Source organism: Lycium ferocissimum, chromosome 9 (assembly GCF_029784015.1).
Source record: "Lycium ferocissimum isolate CSIRO_LF1 chromosome 9, AGI_CSIRO_Lferr_CH_V1, whole genome shotgun sequence".
In the NCBI taxonomy this organism is placed as follows: domain Eukaryota; kingdom Viridiplantae; phylum Streptophyta; class Magnoliopsida; order Solanales; family Solanaceae; genus Lycium; species Lycium ferocissimum.
Genome location: NC_081350.1, coordinates 55,401,391 through 55,420,826, shown reverse-complemented (window position 1 = coordinate 55,420,826; position 19,436 = coordinate 55,401,391). Strand labels below are relative to the sequence as shown.

The following is a 19,436-nucleotide window of genomic DNA, read 5'->3' as shown; positions in this document are numbered from 1 at the left end:
CCAACACAAGACCAATAATTAGGTTGCTTAAAATGATACCGTAACATTATCAAGAAGAATTAATGAGCGTAGAAGACTATGAGGCACTAGTATGTAACGAAGATAAGAAATTAGGAACAATAAAGATACTGGCAAGAATCAAAATAGATGACTATGAAATAGAGACACTAGCATTGGTAGACTCAGGATGCACAAAGTGTATAATAAATAAAAGAGTAGTTCCACCAAACTTAACAAAAATCCTAGAAACACCAGTTGCAGCCATGCAAATGGATGAGACACATAATATATATAGACATTATGTGCATAAAGCATACATTAGCTTTGTAAATACATGCTCAGAATTTTACAAGCCTAGCTACAAAATGGATAAAATATGGGTAAGAGATTTAAATATAAATGTAGACTTTGTCATAGGCTTAGATTTTATGTTACATAATAATGGTAGCTACATGATTACAAGAGATGGCATGGAGTGATTTTCTTAAAAAATATCACTCATACGCCAGTATAAACTATTAAAACTGAAACTAGAATAAGACATAAGAAAATCCAGACTTTAGACCAGATAAACCTGCAAAAGAATAGTTGTTGTAAGGACTGTGAAGGAACTAACACAAGTTGTAAAGAAAAGATAAAATCAAAGAATTTAATTCTAGAAGAAAATGAAAATAACGATATATTAGAAATGAAGATATATTAGAAAAGACTATACTTTAATAGATGTAGAACAGAATTATATAATTTCAAAACAGGAATAGAAAGAATAGGAGTAATAAAAAACCAAAAAGATCTAGATAATATAGTAAAAATATTAGATGAAATAGAAATAATAGGAGAAAAACCTTTAAAACATTGGGAAAATAACAAGGTTGTATGTAGATTAGACATAATAAACCCAGAATATGTAATTAAAACAGCCTTAATAGAAGCTACAAATCAGGATTTAGAAGATTTAAAGATATAGATTAAAGAATTAATGAATCTAGGAGTAATAAGGAGATCTACTTCTAAACATAGATCTACAGCATTTATGGTAAGAAACCATAGTGAGATAGTAAGAAGAAAAGCTAGAATGGTGATAAATTATAAAAGACTTAATGATAATACTAGAACTAATGGATATAAATTACCAGATAAAACAGAATTAATAAATAGAATACAAGGAAAGAAAGTATTTAGTAAGTTTGATTGTAAGTCAAGATACCGGGTGTAAGAATGCATGAAGATAGTATAGAATGGATCGTATTTACTCCGTCCTGAAGGACATTTCGAATGGTTAGTAATGTCATTTGGATTAAAGACAGCTCCACCAATTTTTCAACGAAAAATGAATAGTATATTTGGAGAATACAAAAGGTTTGTATTAGTATATGTAGATGACATATTAGTATTTAGTAAAGATATTAAAGAACATCTAGGACATTTACAAACGGTATTTAGACTATTTGTAGAAAATGGAATAATAATTAGTAAGAAAAAGATGGAATTATGTAAAAATTATATAAATTTCTTAGGAGTGGTACTAGGAGATGGTAAAATAAAATTACAACCCCATATAGCTAAAAAGGCCCTAGAAATGCCAGACAAACTAGATAATACTAAAGAATTACAAAAATTCTTAGGAATAGTAAATTATGCTAGAAATTTTATAAAAGACTTAGGAAAAATAGCAGGACCTTTATATTCTAAGACGGGATCTATGGTCAGAAACATTTTAATACAGAAGATACTAAATTAGTACAAAAAATTACAGAAAAAATAAAAAATATCCCTAACCTAAATATGCCATTGGAAATAGACTATTTAATTATAGAAACAGATGGTAGCTTTGAAGGATGGGGAGCAGTGATAAAAGCAAGACCAAATAAATATAGTAATAAAAGTGAAGAAAAAAATATGTGCTTATCAAAGCGGTACGTACAAAGAAAAAGGCAACATGAGCAGTATTGATGCTGAAATCTTAGCTATAATATACAGACTAAATGTTTTCAGGTTACATATTTTAAATAAACCAGAAATATTAATTAGAACAGATTGTGAAGCCATAGTTAAATTTCACCAAAATATAAATGATAAAAATAGCAGCCGGAGAAGATGGTTAAATTTTATAGATACCATTTCAATATAGAATTTAATTTTCGAACATATTAAGGGAAAAGATAATAACTTAGCAGACCAATTAAGTAGGTTAAAATTTACTGTCAACTAATAACCTTATTTCATTATTGACAGCATGAGACTAACAATCCTAAAGACTGCAGATAAGGGAAAGGGCATTCAAGCCTCACCCCAAGACATTTACAGACAGACAGTATTAGGTAATCTTCATTTCAGACCACAAGCTTCATTAGGAAGTAATGTTTTAGAAAGAATACAGTTCGGTCCAAAACATAATTTAATATTTTTCCCACCGTCAAACATGACATTTAGAAAATTACCAGAATGTGTAATAGATAGACCGCAGACATGTTTAGTAGAAATCTATGGATATCATACAATAAAAAAGACACAAAACATTTTATAGCAACTTTAAATGCTCTTTCCCAATATTTTACAGACAAAAATCAAGACAAAAAGTTTAAATTTTATGTGGTAATACACAGCAAAGCAAACGGCATTTTTCAAACTTGGCCAGAAGTTATAGATTCAATTAAAGACATTGAGAAACCTTTGTTTAAAGGATTTAATGATTTTACTGAAGCTTTAGAATATGCAAGAGAGATACTGGGTCAAAATTATTATATTTCTTCAGCACTTAGATAAAATCCAGACAAAATTCCTCAATACAATATCCAAAAGGACACAGACAAAGTGATTTTTTGTGACCATTATTCTTTCATGACTGAGGCATTCAAAAGACTAAATCAGAAAAATGAGACATTGATCTAAGAAAAAGCGAGACTCATGGAGCAAGTGAGAATGCTAGAACACAGGCTTAAAGCGGTCAAATTCGAATTAGTTCAATCACAGCGTTTTCCATCTCAAGACAAAATGGATGAGACGGGTGTGCATTTCCCAATGAATGCAGTAAAATCCACTGAATCGGATAAAGATACAGCTGGTCCGGTTCAAACGGCAGCCGGTAAAGACATATCAAATCCGTTAATGGTTTTCACTTTGCCAAAAAGTGAAGATGAAGGTTGTTCATTAATTACTCCAGACAAGGCGAAGACTCCCAAAAACATTAACACTAGGAGACAATTCAAAAAAGAAAAATGTAACGACTCGTTCGGTCGTTATAGTCTTTACGGCATTTTCGCCCTTTCTCGAGTAGTGATTAGCTCAATTTTGTCCCGAGGGGACCGTTGGCACGCTTTTCGAGGTGTCTAGACCAGATTCGAGCAACCTTTGTGAAATATAGGTTTAAAATAAAAAATGGTTGACCTAAAGTTGACTTTTGGGTAAACGAACCTTTTTCAGAATTTCGTCAATTCCGAGAGGTCCGAAAGGTCGTTTAGAAAACTTGCGTATGTATTTGGTTCTTCCTCCCAATGCACTCGGATGCATTTCGGGACTTGGGTTGAAAAATTGAAATTAAGGCATCGGGGGTTGACTCGATCAATGAGGCCTCCGTTGGGAATTCTGAGGCCACGAACACGTCCGTAGCGCGTTTTTATGTGTGTCTATGTGTATGATATATGAGCAGATGGCCTCGAAAACTAGTTGAAAAATTGGATCAAATTGTGATACTTGGGAAGTTTTCTAGTGTCAGCTCGGTGCCGCTTTGGCGGCACCGGAAGGGCAGTAACCCCCCGCCGTAGCGGCCCAAGCGTTTTAGGCTTGACTGCTGAAGCGGCGCCACTGGGGCGTTCCCAGTACCGCTAAAGCGGTGACGGACAGTTTGTAAAATTAATAAAGTGTTAAAAGCCCTTAGACCCTCATTATTTTCCATTTCGAAATTAGAGCCTTAGGGAATAGTTCTTGGAGATATTTTGGAGACATTCTTAGAGGTAAATCTTACTTGTTCCTTTGCTCTTCCTTTAATCATAATCATCTTGGATTCCCCATTCCCTTCAATAATCCCTTAGTGATGGAAGTTAAAAGAGGGTTTTGATGACCTTTTCCTTAGGCTCATATATGAGAAAACTGATGATGTTTGTTTTAGATTTTGACGAATCTAAGCTTATTAATCATGTATCTTCCATTTCTAGTGTTGAGCTTCGGAATCAAAGAATTAGGGTTTATACCCAATTTGAGGGTTTTGATTGAAATCAGAAATTAGGATAATCCTTGAGCTAAATCGGCAATTAGTGGATGAGTTATGATCACCTAGTACTTAATTTGGCATTTTGCTTTCGAATTTCCCGTTTTGCCCTTCTGGGCCCGTTTCCCCAATTTCTAGGGATAGAATTGACCTAAATTGAATAGTAGCAATATTAGTATCATTCTTCATGATTTTTAATATAGATTTCGATTATGCTTAGACTACTTTGGTTCTGAGGTTTAGCGGAAAGGTAAGCCAAAGGAGTGAGTTGTTAGTTTTGCGGTTTGGCCATCCAGGTAGGTTATGGCTTACCTTTGGTGAGACTTCGTATAGCGAAGCACATATTTAGATTATATTGTCGGAGACAGCATGTGAACCTTCGGGAATGAAGTCGGGATGGATATTGTCTTAGGTTGGGCCCTGTTGTGTGTTGGGGCTAGCCACCCCGTTATGTGTGATTTGATTGTTCTATTGTGCCGGCTTGATACCATGAGTCGTTGGTAGATATTAGATTTTGTTTTATCATCTTGATTATGATATAGATGGCATACCCATGTTGGAATTTTTACTTGGATATATTGTTGACTTACCCACTGTTGGTACTTGTGATTCGGTTATATTACTGGCATACCCACTATTGGTACTTGTGATTCGATTTTATTATTGGCATACCCACTATTGGTATTTGTGATTCGGATATGTTGTGGCTTACCCATTGTTGGTACTTGTGATATTGAGCATGATTATCGATGTTGATCCATGCATTGCATGCACTCTCATTTTCCTGATACACTACTGCATGGCCGATATCCGAGGTTCATCCCGGAATCGTTGTTTGAGTGAAATTGATACTTGATAAAACTCTTTTACTTGAGCGACATGAGGCAGCCAATATCCGATGTTCATTCCGAAATCGTTGATTGTGTGAAACGAATACTTGATGAAACTCTTTTACTTGAGTGATGTGAGAGGCCGATGTCCGATGATCAATTTCGGAATCGTTGTTGCATGGCCGATATCCGATGTTAGTTCCGGAATCGTTGTTAGTGCATGGACTCCGCGGGTCCCTCGGTAGTGGTGCCGGTGAGAACTCCCGTGGGTAAAGATCCGAGTCCCGTCTATCCGTCGGGCAAAGATCCGGACGGGCGACACTTAGACCCCCGCGAGTCACGCCGGGTTGTGCTACCGAGACGTCGATATTTCCATCCGGAGTACATACGTGTACACCGCATTTGCATGGAATTGCATTGCATTCATACCATTATTGCATTGCATTACATTATGAATTGATTGAGATGCTTGGTGATTGTATTGTGATGTTGGATTGGATTGGATATACTCAGACTTAGCATAATTGGGATTAGATGCTTTACATAGGCGGTGACGGATACTTGGAATTGATTACATTGTCTTATATTTGTTGGTTTATTTGCTTATCTACTTTATTAGCTGAAAGGTCGATGGTGCCCACCAAGATCGTTGTTTGTACCGCCGTACTTGTCGTATTCTTTTATGAATGCAGAGTATCAGGTTGGATCCACTTCTGTGACGCGTGGCTGATAGTCGCTTCAGCTCTATTCTCGAGTTTCCAGGGTGAGCATGGCCGTCTGCTGCCTTGAAGACTTTCCTATTTTATGTCCTATTTTATTCAAAGACATAGACACTTTATGTATTAGTATTCCAGATTGTATTATTTCTCTTTAGATGCTCTTGTGTTATTCGTACTAGACCACGGGGGTATTTCTCGTCATTCCGCACTTTTCTACTATATATATATATATATATAATATGTATATATATATATATATATACATATATATATATATATATATATATATACATATACATATATATATATATATATACATATACATATTTATATATATATATATACATATACATATTTATATATATATATATACATATACATATTTATATATATATATATATATATTTATATATATATATATATATATATATATATATATATATACATATACATATTATATATATATATATATATACATATACATATTTATATATATATATATACATATACATATTTATATATATATATATACATATACATATTTATATATATATATATATATATATATATATATATATATATATATATATATATATATATATATATATATATATATATATATATATATATATATATATATATATATATATATATATATATATATATATATTCCATTCCGTTGCTTAATTTCATTCTTTTATGTATTTATTCATCGTTGGGTTGAGGGTTCGCTTACCGAGGTGGGAAGGTAAGTGCCCGCACGACTTAGGCAAATTAGGTCGTGACAAAAAATTTATTGTCAAAAAAAAGTGAGAAAATAGAGGATATAGTAAAACAGACATTAGAAAAGTTTTTTCAAGAAAAAGAAGATCAAGACAAGCACATAATTAAAAATCCTAGTCCAGAACTATCTCTAAGTCCAGAAATCTCTCCAGTTCATAGTTCAGACCTTGAAAGAGATATGGTAGATTTTTAGAATAGTGCATTTCAAGATTTACAAGATCCAAACGACGTCGACTCAGAGATGAGTTTTGATTCTATTGCACTACACAATATAGACACATAAAAAAAATAAAAAAATAAAAACTAATAGACATATAATCACTACAGCCAAGACAAAGAAAAAGCACATTCGATAGAAGAAAGCAACAAAGACGGATGAAGACAACTTTTATAAAGCAGCTACAGGACCAACAAGGACAATAATATAAAGACTCTTCTGAAATTTTCACGTGACGATGGGGCTCAATGAGCACCCGGCTGAATTCAGAAAGATTCTTTAACAATTTGAAATCCGAAGTTGAAGTCTGGAAGCTCCTATAAATAGAGGCCATTTGTGAAGACAAGAGACATCATCACTAACACATACAAGCACAAAAGAAATCATCCATATTCCCCTTCCCTTTCACCAAATGCCTCAACTCTTTTTCCCAATCCAAACCTTTGTAATATGAACCTCTATTGTAAAATAGTACTAGTTTTTTCAATAATCCTCCAAGTGTGAGAAGTAGTTTTTGGGTTTCCCCGAAAGGGAAACCTCTCTCCGTCTTTAAGTCATGTAAGTTTTTATAACTATGTTTCTGTATTACTCTCCCAGTTATGTACATTATTAAAGTATTTATTGTAAATCTATGTTATATAAATCTATGTTTAAGTATTTTCTTGTTATTATGAATCTGTTACTCTTAGTATATGGTTATTCTCTTAATTTCTTAATAAACTCGATGGATTAACCTGTAAATTCCTAGGTGTTGAGCGGCCACTAAAAGGTCCAAAAGATGATAAAGGACTAAATGTTGGCCATGCAGGGTGTGGTTAAACAAGACCAAAACTTGTTGCTCCCAAATGCACACGCAAGTATACGCGGTCGTACAAGTAATATAATAATGAAAGTCCGGATATCGAAATTTCCTAGTCTTCACTCTTCGCTCCTAACTCATTTATGCTTTTGGCATTGACTAAAAATGGCATCCATTTTCCTCATCTATTGAACTCTCGGCTTACCCACAGAGACTTACGATTAACTATTTACTAAATTAAACTAATGCTAATTATCTAAACAAGAAATAAATCCAAAATTATATTATAAACTAACTAAAATAAAATTAAAAAAATAATGAACTTCAACCAAGAAAGAGCGAATTTTTATCGGAGAAGAGATAGATCTAGGGTTATGACCACTAACAATCCTGTTGAGTCTTCAAATCGTTCTACCTATGGGTTACTAGTTGACGGGTTGATGTTAACTTTATGAGTATCTTCTGAGTTGCTCACAAGCCTGTAGATGCTACTATAACGCTTATATTCTTATGGTCGCCAGAGGTAACAAGAGCGCATTTACTTCTCCGTATTCAACTAAGCAAGGCTAAAGGGTATATTCCTATCCTCATTAGCGAAACGATTAATCGAACAAGCTCTATTTATTCTTATTATGCATGCAAATTTCCTATCCCTAGTTCAATTCACACGCCACAGATAGTGTCTAATTAGTGATCAAGTAATTAAATAATTAAGCACAAGAATAAATAAGCAACCCAAAAATATGAAAATTTAATGGATAGAAATGATAATCAAACGTCAACTTCCATGTTTGTGTCAAAACCCTAGAACTAAAGAGTTTAGCTCCACATAGACATGAAGGAAACACAACAAATCATCCGAATAAAAATGTCAAATAAGTATTACAGAGAAGAGAAGATAAAACTCTGTAACTACGGCCTCCACGGCTGCTCCAAGCTCTCTCCAGGTCCAAAATTCGGTAAAAACCCTGTAGGATATGTATTTATAGAGTACTAAAAGGCCTGGACTTTTAAAAATCAATTCCAACTCGAACCGGGAAAAACTGCACGAAACTTGGCCTGGCGCGAGCGTCGCCCCAAGACAAATTTCCAGGGTCTATGTTTCTCGTTGCCAGGTACCGTCTTCAAATTTCAATTGCATTCTTTTTTGCTTCAATCATTACACCATCATGATGTCCCCTTAGTGCTTTATTTTGTCTTCCATTCATTTTTATTTTGCAATTTCAACTAAGCTTTGCCCCATTTTTGTGCAACTTCCCGATTTATCTTATTCTTCTCCAAATCTCGTTATATTCACACCGCTTTATTTCTACATAGTAAAAATATAGTATTAAGCACAAACAATATCATTTATACTTAAAAGACAATTAAAAGTACTAAAATGTGAGGCAACAATGGCTAAATATATGCATTTTAGGCTGAACATCATTAATCCTATTAACATGATATTGGCTACTGTCTAATACATGATATGAAAGAGGGTCTATATTTTTTCAGTATGATAGCATTTTGTAGAAGATAGTTTAGGGACCGCTGTTACTAACTTAAAGGTGTTGTTAGTAGTGTAGTTAGTTACTTAATGATTGAGTAGTTAAATGATGAGTGATACACATGTAGCTTAGCTGTCTATAAGTAGCCTTAGCCTTGTAATACTCACACAATGAAATCAGATATTTTTTTGATCTCCTCTCTCATAACCATCTCTCTTATTTACTCATCTAGCTTCTTCTTCAAGTTACTAAATCTCTATAGCTGAATACTTTAGCATGGTATCAGAGATCGTTGGTTAGATCTGCAATATTCAGTCTAGGTCTAGGAAGAAGAACAAATTACAAGTGAACTATATTTCGATCGGAAAAAACTCATCTCAAATTTGAGTTGTGGCAATTAATTTCTAGTTGATTCTCGCATAATTGAAGCTAAGTTTGTTTTGTTGTTGATTAAAAATCTATGTAAAATCAAGTAACAATGGCAGTGAATGAAGAAAGTTTTGTGAGAAACCACAATACAGGTGTTCCAAATGTGCAAACTCAAGAAGCTGCTCAATCAGAGGACCGGGTTCATCATAATCATCCTCTATACATTCATCCTTTGGATACGCAAGGTTTGGTTCTAATTTCTGTTCAACTTCAAGGACCTGAGAATTATTCCTTATGGAGTAAATCTATGAAGTTAGTTTTGCGTGGTAAAAACAAATTAGGTTTTGTGCTTGGTACTTGTAAGAAGGAAATGTATGATCCTAGTCTTCATGAACTTTGGGATAGATATGATGCTATAGTTCTAGCTTGGATTATGAATACGGTGTCTAAGGACTTGATTAGTATTGTGATTTATGCTTCCGATGCTTATAAAGTTTGGAAGGACCTTAAGGAAAGGTTCAACAAGTTTAATGCATCAAGGGCTTTCTACCTTCACAGGGAGATAGCCACTTTGACTTAGGTTGTTGATTTAGTATCTGTATATTTTTTTAAATTAAAGGGACTGAGGGATGAGTTTAAGGTCTTAATGCCTCCTCGTTCATGTGCTTGCCCTGAATCCAAGCAATATGTTGAACACTTCCATCAATAGAAGTTGTGACAATTCCTTATGGTTTAAATGAGTCTTATGCTCAAGCTAAAATTCAGGTGTTGATGGTTGTCCCAACTCCTACTATGAATCAGGCTTATCTTTGTGATACTAAATGTAGAAACTCAGAGAATGAGTCACAATGGAGGAAGTTCTAATGGTCCTCATCGTGGAAATGGCTTAACTGCATTCTTTGAGAAACAGAATGCCACATAGAAACTTCAAACCTAGGCCTCAGTTTGAGCCTAAGAATCATTATGACAATAGGAACAACTTTGACAGGAATAAGATAGATAAGTCTAACCAGCATTGTGACTTTCGTCATTTAAAAGGACATGTAACAGATGACTGCTATAAACTTCATGGCTATCCAGCTGACTACAAGTTAGGGTAATGTATATGCCAATAATGTTTCTACTAGTGATTTCCAGCCTACAACTGCTAGTCAAAACTATGCTCACTATGATCAGTCTTCCGAAGGAAATTCTCAACCAGTTCTACTCTTCTCACAAAACTATGGACCACAACACTATGCACCACCACCACAAGCCTATTCACCAGGCTATTCTAATGGTTATGGAGCTTACTAGGGTTATCCTCAAGTTGCTTTTTCTCAACTCTCAATAGCACCTCCTGTTTTTCCTCCTGACCAGTACTCCCAAGTTGTGACTATCTTTGGACAAATAAAAAGAAGCAGAGCATGTTGCTAATGTTGCTCTGGTTGGAACCTCAAGAACTAAGCCATCTGGTTCAGGTATTATTGTTGCTCTCTTCTTCTCTAGTCTAGCTGACTATAACTGGATAGTTGATACAGGTGCAACTAATCATATAGTCCACAATGAAAAACTTCTAGGCAAAACAAAAAATCTAATTGATCTGCTTAAAAGCAAAGTGCATTTACCTACTGATGAACAAGTTTCTATCAGAAAGTCAGGTGATTCAACTATGTTTATGAATAAGACTATGCAGGATGTCTTATATATACCTGAGTTTAAGTACAACCTACTCTCAGTATCTAAGATCACTCAAGAACTCAAATGTGTAGCATCCATATTCCATTATTGGATAGGTACGACCAATCCATTTTAACTGAAAATTTTTCATCAAAGTCAAAGCAAAGACGATTTTTCTTTCCTTTGAGGCTCCGGGATAAAGATACAATTTTTCGTAAAAATTGTTAAAAAAATTCATTCATGTTTGCAAAAATATTCATTACCGTAGGAATTGGGTTCAAGCTTTCTCGGAAATATTCCGCCATAGTTAGGGCAGTCAAACCAACTCTCATACGAGCTCGCGGCGGTTCATTCATCTGATCGGAAAATTGAAATAACTAGTTATAGTAAGCATGAAGGGGCTAAATTAAATGAAATATGTTCTTTTTATACCCAGGTCATTCAGAAGACAAGTAGTTTCAAGTATCTTGGGTCTATTATACAAGGCAGTGGGGAGATTGACGATGATGTCACACATCGTATTAGGGCAGGGTGGATGAAATGGAGGCTCGCTTCCGGAGTGCTATGTGATAAGAAAGTGCCACCACAACTTAAGGGCAAGTTCTACAAAGTGGTGGTTAGACCGACTATGTTGTATGGGGCGGAGTGTTGGCCAATTAAGATCTCTCACGTTCAAAAGATGAAAGTTGCCGAGATGAGAATGTTGAGATGGATGTGTGGGCACACCAGGAGTGACAGGATTAGGAATGAGGCTATCCGGGACAAGGTGGGAGTGGCCTCGGTGGAAGACAAGATGCGGGAAACGAGACTGAGATGGTTTGGACATGTGAAGAGGAGAGACACAGATGCCCCAGTGCGGAGGTGTGAGAGGTTGGCCATGGATGGTTTCAGAAGAGGTAGGGGTAGGCCGAAGAAGTATTGGGGAGAGGTGATTAGACAGGATATAGCGCAGTTACAGCTTACCGAGGACATGACCTTAGATAGGAGGGTATGGAGGACTCGGATTAGGGTAGAAGGCTAGTAGATAGTAACGTTTATCCTTTTATATTAGTAGTCACATTTGTGCTTTGATTTCTACTACTATTTGTTATCCTGTACTTTGATTATCTTATTATATCTGTGATAGCTACTTAAGCCTTTACAAACTGCTTCATCATGGCTTAGTCGCTTTAGTTATTTGCATTTCTATATCGCTTTGACTCTCTTGGCCTTATCTGACCTCTTGTTATGCTTTTGTGCTTTTATGCTTTCTATTGAGCCGAGGGTCTTTCGGAAACAGCCATCCTACCTTGGTAGGAGTCGAGTCGCGTACACTCTGCCTACTGGACCTCACGTTGTGGGATTTCACTGGGTTGTTGTTGTGTTGTTGTTATGTTCTTTTTATACATATGTTTAAAAAGCACTTACCTGCTTTCCATCCTAATTTCTGTTTGTTTCACGAGCTCTTCACTGGGAAGGTGATAGGGATTGGGAGAGAGGCATATGGTTTATACATCCTAAAAGGAGAGCAGTTCAAAGGAAAAGTTGAAGACTTCTGTGGCAACACTTTGAATAAAACTGAGGCTAAAGATGCATCTGCTGATACTTGTGTGAATAATGCTTTTCATGCTAGTAGTAATACAAATAAAACTGGTAGTAGTGACTACAAATCTCTTTTTATGTCTAGTGATAGTGACTTTACTTCATTGTGGCATAGAAGGTTAGGTCATGCACCTTTGTGAGTCTTGAAGAAAGTCTATGGTTTGAATCATGCTATGCTGAAGAACATGTTTGTACTGTTTGCCCCATTTCTAAACAAACAAGATTGCCTTTCCCTCTGAGTAACTCTTGTTTTGCTTCTACGTTTGACCTTGTTCACATTGATGTTTGGGGACCTTATAAGGTTCTTACACATGATGGTAGAAAATTTATTATGACTGTTGTGGATGATTACTCTAGATATACCTGGATTTTCTTGATGAGTACTAAGGCTGATGTTATTGTACTTCTTAGGGATTTTCTCATGATGTTTAAAACTCAGTTTAACTGCACCACTAAATGTCTTAGATCAGACAATGGCCTTTGAATTCTTTAATCGTCAAGTATGTGACTTGTTAAGAGAGAATGGTATTCTTCATCAGAGTTCTTGTGTGTATAAACCTCAACAAAATGGTGTTGTTGAGAGAAGGGATAGATCTATCCTAGACATGGCTAGAGCACTCAGGTTTCAAGGCTTTGTTCCTCTCAAGTTTTAAGGAAAGTGTGTGACAACAACTGTATACTTATTGAACAGATTGCCTACAGTCCTTCTACATGGCCAGTCTCCCTTTGAAATTCTCCATCATAGAGGTCCTTCCTTGCATCACTTGAGGGTATTTGGAAGTCTAGGATATGTTACAGTAGTAAAGGGCTCAGATAAGTTCAGTCCTAGAGTTGTTCCTGTAGTTCACCTAGGATACTCTTCTTCTCAAAAGGGATATTACTTGTATGACCTTAGTTCTAAGTCCTTCTTGTTAGCAGAGATGTACACTTTAGAGAGGATGTGTTTCCTTTGCACAATCTTAAGGAGTCTATTTCCTCATTATTCCTTGTCCTTGATGTTCCTGGCCATCATGATATTCCCTCTTGTCCTACACCCACTGATCTTAATTCTACCCCTATTTCTCCTTCTAGTCCTACCACTACCTCTGATAATTCAACTGAACAACTCTCTTTGTCTCCACCTTTGTCTCTCTCATCACCTCCAAGTTCTACCATCTCGCCAGTTGAACCTAGAAGATCCTCCAGGTCCTCTAAGCCTCCTGTTTGGATGAGTGATTATATTGGGGCCAAACAACCTTGCTCTTCTCCTCTTTTCAACTATGTGTATGATCATCTCAATCCTCACTATGCAGTACCTCTTGCTTGTTCGCTATTGTTGAACCCAAGTCCTTTCGCTGAATCATGCAAAGATATGGCTGCTATGAAATCTGAAATCTCTGCATTTAAAGAGAATAATAATTAGTCTATAGTTGACCTCCCCTTTGGTAAGACCTCTATTGGCTGTAAATGGGTATTCAAAGTGAAATATAAATCCAATGGTGAGTGGAAAGATATAAGGCTCAGCTGGTTGCTAAGGGATTCAATCAACAGGAAGGGCTTGATTTAATGAAACATTTTCTCCGATTCTGCAGATGGTTCTTTTGTGAGATCAGTTGTTGCTCTTGTTGCCTCTGCTAGTTGGTTCATCTACCAGATGAGATATTCATAATGCATTTCTTCAAGGTGGTCTTGTTGAAGAAGTATACATGCAAGTTCCTGAGGGCTTTTCACGCCAGGGGGAGTATCAATAGAAGGCTTGTAGATCACACAAGTCTCTATATGGCTTGAAACAGTCACCTAGGCAGTGGAATATCAAGCTTCCTGAAGTTTTGATTAGTTTGGGTTTTGTTCAATCTCGTTATAACTACTCTTTATTTACTCAGAAGGTTGAGAAGGAGTTAGTAGTGGTTCTAGTATATGTTGATGACCTATTGATTACTAGGAGTTCTCTAAAACTAATTCAACAAACAAGAAAAGATCCTCAGGAGGAGTTCAAGATGAAAGATCTTGGTGAACTGAAGTACTTCCCAGGAATTGAATTCTCTAGGTCTGAGAAAAAGCATACATATATGTCAAAGAAAGTATGCTCTTGAATTGGTGTTAGAATTAGGATTATCTGGTGGAAAAACTAGGATTATCTGGTGGAAAAACTGCTTTCACACCTTTGGAGTTCAATCACAAACTAAACTCAGTTGAGTTTGATGAAGCAATGGGAAAGCCTGAAGACTGTAATGATCCACTACTAGAGAACATGAGCAGTTGTCAAAGAATTGTGGGAAGACTTCTGTACCTGACCATGACAAGGCGCATTTGGCTTTGTAGTTCAAGTATCCAGTCAATACATGCATGCACCTAAACAAAGTCATGTGTATGTAACATTAAGAGTGGCAAGATACATCAAAAGGAAGTCCAGGCTTGGGACTGTTTATGCCAGCTGATGGAAAACTAAGTCTAACAGCATTTTGTGACTCTAATTGTGCCTCCTGTACTAAAACTAGAAAGTCTGTAACTAGCTACTTGGTGAAACTTGACAATGCACTCATTTCCTAGAAATCACATAAGCAAAGCACTGTTTCCAGGAGTTCAGCTCAAGCAGAGTTCAGAAGTATGGCAATGACAGTGGCATAGATCACTTGGTTAGCAGGACTGTTTAAGGAGTTGGGATTGACGGTTACATTACCAGTTCAGCTAGTTTGTGACAGCAAAGCTGCCATTCAAATAGCAACTCATCCTATGTTTCATGAGAGACCCAAACGTATAGACATTGACTGCCACTTTGTTAGAGAAAAAAATACAAGAAGGAATGATACAAACTTTGCATGTTGGCACAAGAGAGCAACCAACAGATCTTTTGACTGAGAGCTTTTGCACACCACAACATGAGTATCTGATTACCAAGCTGGGAATGAAAAACCTATTTTCTTCCATCAGCTTGAGGGGAGTGTAGAAGATAGTTAGTGTAGGGACCACTGTAACTAACTTAAAGGTGTTGTTAGGAGTGTAGTTAGTTACTTAATGATTGAGTAGTTAAATGATGAGCTGCACACACATAGCTTAGCTGTCTATAAGTAGCCTTAGCCTTGTAATACTTACACACAATGAAATCAGATATTTTTCTGATCTCCTCTCTCATTACCGTCTCTCTTATTTCCTCATCTAGCTTCTTCTTCAAGTTACGAAATCTCCGTGGCTGAATACTTTAACACATTGGTGCACCTAGGAATGAGGCATAATTAGGTGGTATTTAATTAAGGGATTATTCTATGAGAATCAAAAGCATATTTACAAAATTCAGCTACTGGATTTTCCATAAAAAGCCAGTACTTTTTGTAGAAGAGGGTAAGCAAACCTTCTGGCCTAGGTGCTTTAATTTGAGTGGTTTGAAGAAATTGATGGTTTGCTTCATCTCACTAGTTCTCTATAGTACATCTAGGATAGATTGCTCACTGATGCTGAGAGTATGAGATGAGTTATAATGCTTTAAATATTAAGAGGGAAGCATTCTGAGGTGTAAAGCTCATTGAAATAAGAAAGGATGGTATCCTTGATATCCTCGTCATCTAATAAAGATAAGATCATGTTTCTTTTTCTACTATTAAGTGTGAAGGTAAGAAAAAATCTAGTGTTGTTGTCACCCTCACTAAGTAAGCTAATTATATGTTTTATTTTCAGAAGTCCTCTTCAAGTCTAAGCAAAGCATGACAATCAGAAGAAAGAAGAGTGATTTCTAACTACAGTAGAAACGTACTAAACTGATAGCTTGGTGATCTCTGTATGTTTGTTATTCTAGCAAATTTGAAGAAAATATGGAAGTTCCTCAAATTTTGTTTGGAGTAATTGATTACATTTGTGAGGCCCAAAAAGGGCAGAAAAATTAGTAAAACTGACAATTCAAAATTTCAAGCTTTCAACTCTGAATTTGTAAGGAGTTTCTTGAACTAATTCTTTGCCTAACTATGACATCTTTTAATTGTGGCAGATCCCTATACATATTTACATGAACCTCACCTATTCACACAGAAAAATAGTAGTGAGTTGTAATTCATCCTTTTGATAAACACTATTGAGGAATACTCAAACCTTTTTATCAACTGAAAAGAGAAAGGAAGTGGAAGATGATATTCTACTTCTCATAGTCTCTATCATTTCAGAAGCAGAGGGTCTAAGACGGGGAATATCACTTAGGCACAATGCTGCAAGTGACACCATAGCCTTAGCTTCCTCCAAATCGTAATTCCTATCAAGGCGTGGATCCACCATTTCCGCTACCTTTGACACATTTTTTAAAATAGGAGCAGCTTTCGATATTAGTCTCTCCCCACTGTCTGAAGAAAAGGCTTCAACCCCTGAAATAAGTTCTAAAATAATGACTCCGAAGCTATATATGTCATTTTTCTTAGAGGCAATGCCAGTTCTCAAGTAGTGAGGATCAGTATAACCTGGAGAACCGAGCATCACCCGATTCGTTTGTGGCACAACCGAAGAAGAAAATCCCATTTTCGCTGACCCAAAATCACAAAGCTTGCAATTGAATTGATCATCTAGCAATATATTTGAAGATTTGATATCACCATGGACTATTTGTAGAGGAGATTTTCATGGAGATATTCAAAGGCTTGAGCAAGTTGAAATGCCACCGCCAGTCGGTTTCTCCATGGAATTATTCCATTGTTTCCGTGGAGTTTGTCCTGTAAAGTCCCATTTGGAACATGCTCAAATACCAGCATGTTCCCGAATTCTTCGTCTTCACAATGATCAAGAAGTTTGATTATGTTATCGTGCTGGATTTGAACCAAGATGTCCAATTCTTGTTTGTAGATTCTGTTGAGACGCTCGCTGCTGCGGTCCACGATCTTGACAGCTCTGAGAGTTGAATCAGGGAACTTAGCTAAATAGACTGTGCTAAATCCTCCACAGGCAATTAAATTGGTATTCGAGAAATTCATGGTGAATTTCTTCAACTCATCGCTTGTATATTTCTTCAATTCATCATCCATATCGCCTTCCACATAAACACGGACATCAGCAACTCCAGCGCGCCTTAGGTTGTATCCAAAGCACCCAAGGAAAACCATAATAGATACAAGAACAAAGTACAGCACCAACATCTTTGTCAGGAGGAATCTCTCAACCCTTAACCAGAAGTTTCGACTTTAAGCCTGAGAATGAAGAATTTTTTAGTAGGGAGGGCCTAGCGCGAAACCAAATTACTTAGGCCGACTATGAAAACCGGATAGTTAAAACAAAAACAAACAAAAGACAGGACTACTTACAATTAATGGAAACTCTGTGGTGAATGAGTAAGTTTTTGTGCTTGTGTTTTAAGAAAGTTGTTGTTATGAATGCTATCCACTTCCGTGCGTGTGGGATATATATACAAAAAGGGTCACTGACGGTGGATCGAAGTATATTAGGCTCTGAAGCTAAGTGGAAGGAGGTAAAAGAAGAGGAGAACCCCACATAAAAGATAGTATAAAGAAATAAGAAGGGAAAGAGCATGGACTCAACCAAAAAGTGTACCAACCACAGACAAAATAGACCATTTCTATTCTATCAGATTGCATCGTGAAGTTGAAAAAGTGTACTCCTAAAACAGTTTAATAAAGTGTATCAAGCTTATATCATGAAGGGACATATGGAAAGGCAAAAGTTATACTTCCAGTGTATCCCATAATACCATAGTTTTGGGCACGATTAAAGCGTTAATTTGACTGCAAGAAGTTTAAAATAACATATATGATCATTGATGGTGGGTAGAATTAGAAGTAACACTAGGGGGTGAAGCTACGAGGAAGGAGGTGAAACCCCACACACAGAAAACATATTAAAGAAAAGAGAATGGAAAGAGAAAGGCCTCAACCAAAAAATGCATGCACCACCTACAGACAAATAGACTATTTTTATTCCCATACCCGTGTGGGTTCCAAACCTTTTAATCCTTTGACCCTTTATATTACTCTAAATGTTGGACGGTGAGGCTTCCATGAGACTGCATAGTGGATACCCAAAACCAGGGACTATTATCTCCCCTAATTAAATTACTACCACTAATAATTAACTTTAGATTCATTGTAGTAGGAAAAATAGTGTAATAACAAATGTCAAGTTTATAATTGATGCAGGGCATATGGAAAAGCAAAAGTTGTACTCCCTCTATACTAATGATTTTGGCTGACTTTTTTTTAATTTGATTTGACCGGATACAAAGTTTAAAATATCAATTTGATTTGATGCAGGGTTTAAGAAAAAAACATAGATTGATACACACATGCCAAAAAAAACAATATGAATAGAAAACCAAAACTATCTCGAATTCGAACCATTTGTTTTGTATCCAGTGAACCTACGACCACAATGCCGAGGCAAATAGAGATGTAAAATGTATCTTCCTTTGTTCTTACATGTAGAAAGGGACTAATTATTTTGGAACAGATTAGAGAACACTGACAAATTGAGACCAGGGAATACTACATTAGTGATATTGAAATAACAAAATAACAATATTAATTAAAAAGTACTTAATTCCGATTAAGAACGTCAAATCATAATTCAAAGCATGAATAGCTTTAATGAAAATGTTGTTGCTCAAAAGAGAGAAAGTGTTAATTTAAGGCTATTAATAATGAAAATATTTAGTTAGAAGTACATACTAGTATATATATAGTTTTCTGTGTAAGTAATAAATCCATATACGTCATGGAAATAGGGATGTAGAAGACCAGAAGCTTCCTGTACTCAACTCTCAGTCTTCCTCTTTCATCTTTGCCACACACAAAGGGCCCTTTTGTAGTTCCCCGTGTGTT

General features: G+C 35.9%; 1 pseudogene; it reads right to left on the bottom strand.

Moving 5' to 3' along the window:
* Window positions 1-16,666: 16,666 nt before the first annotated feature.
* Window positions 16,667-18,668, bottom strand: LOC132031320 (probable receptor-like protein kinase At1g33260; annotated as a pseudogene).
* Between the last annotated feature and the right edge of the window lie 768 nt (window positions 18,669-19,436).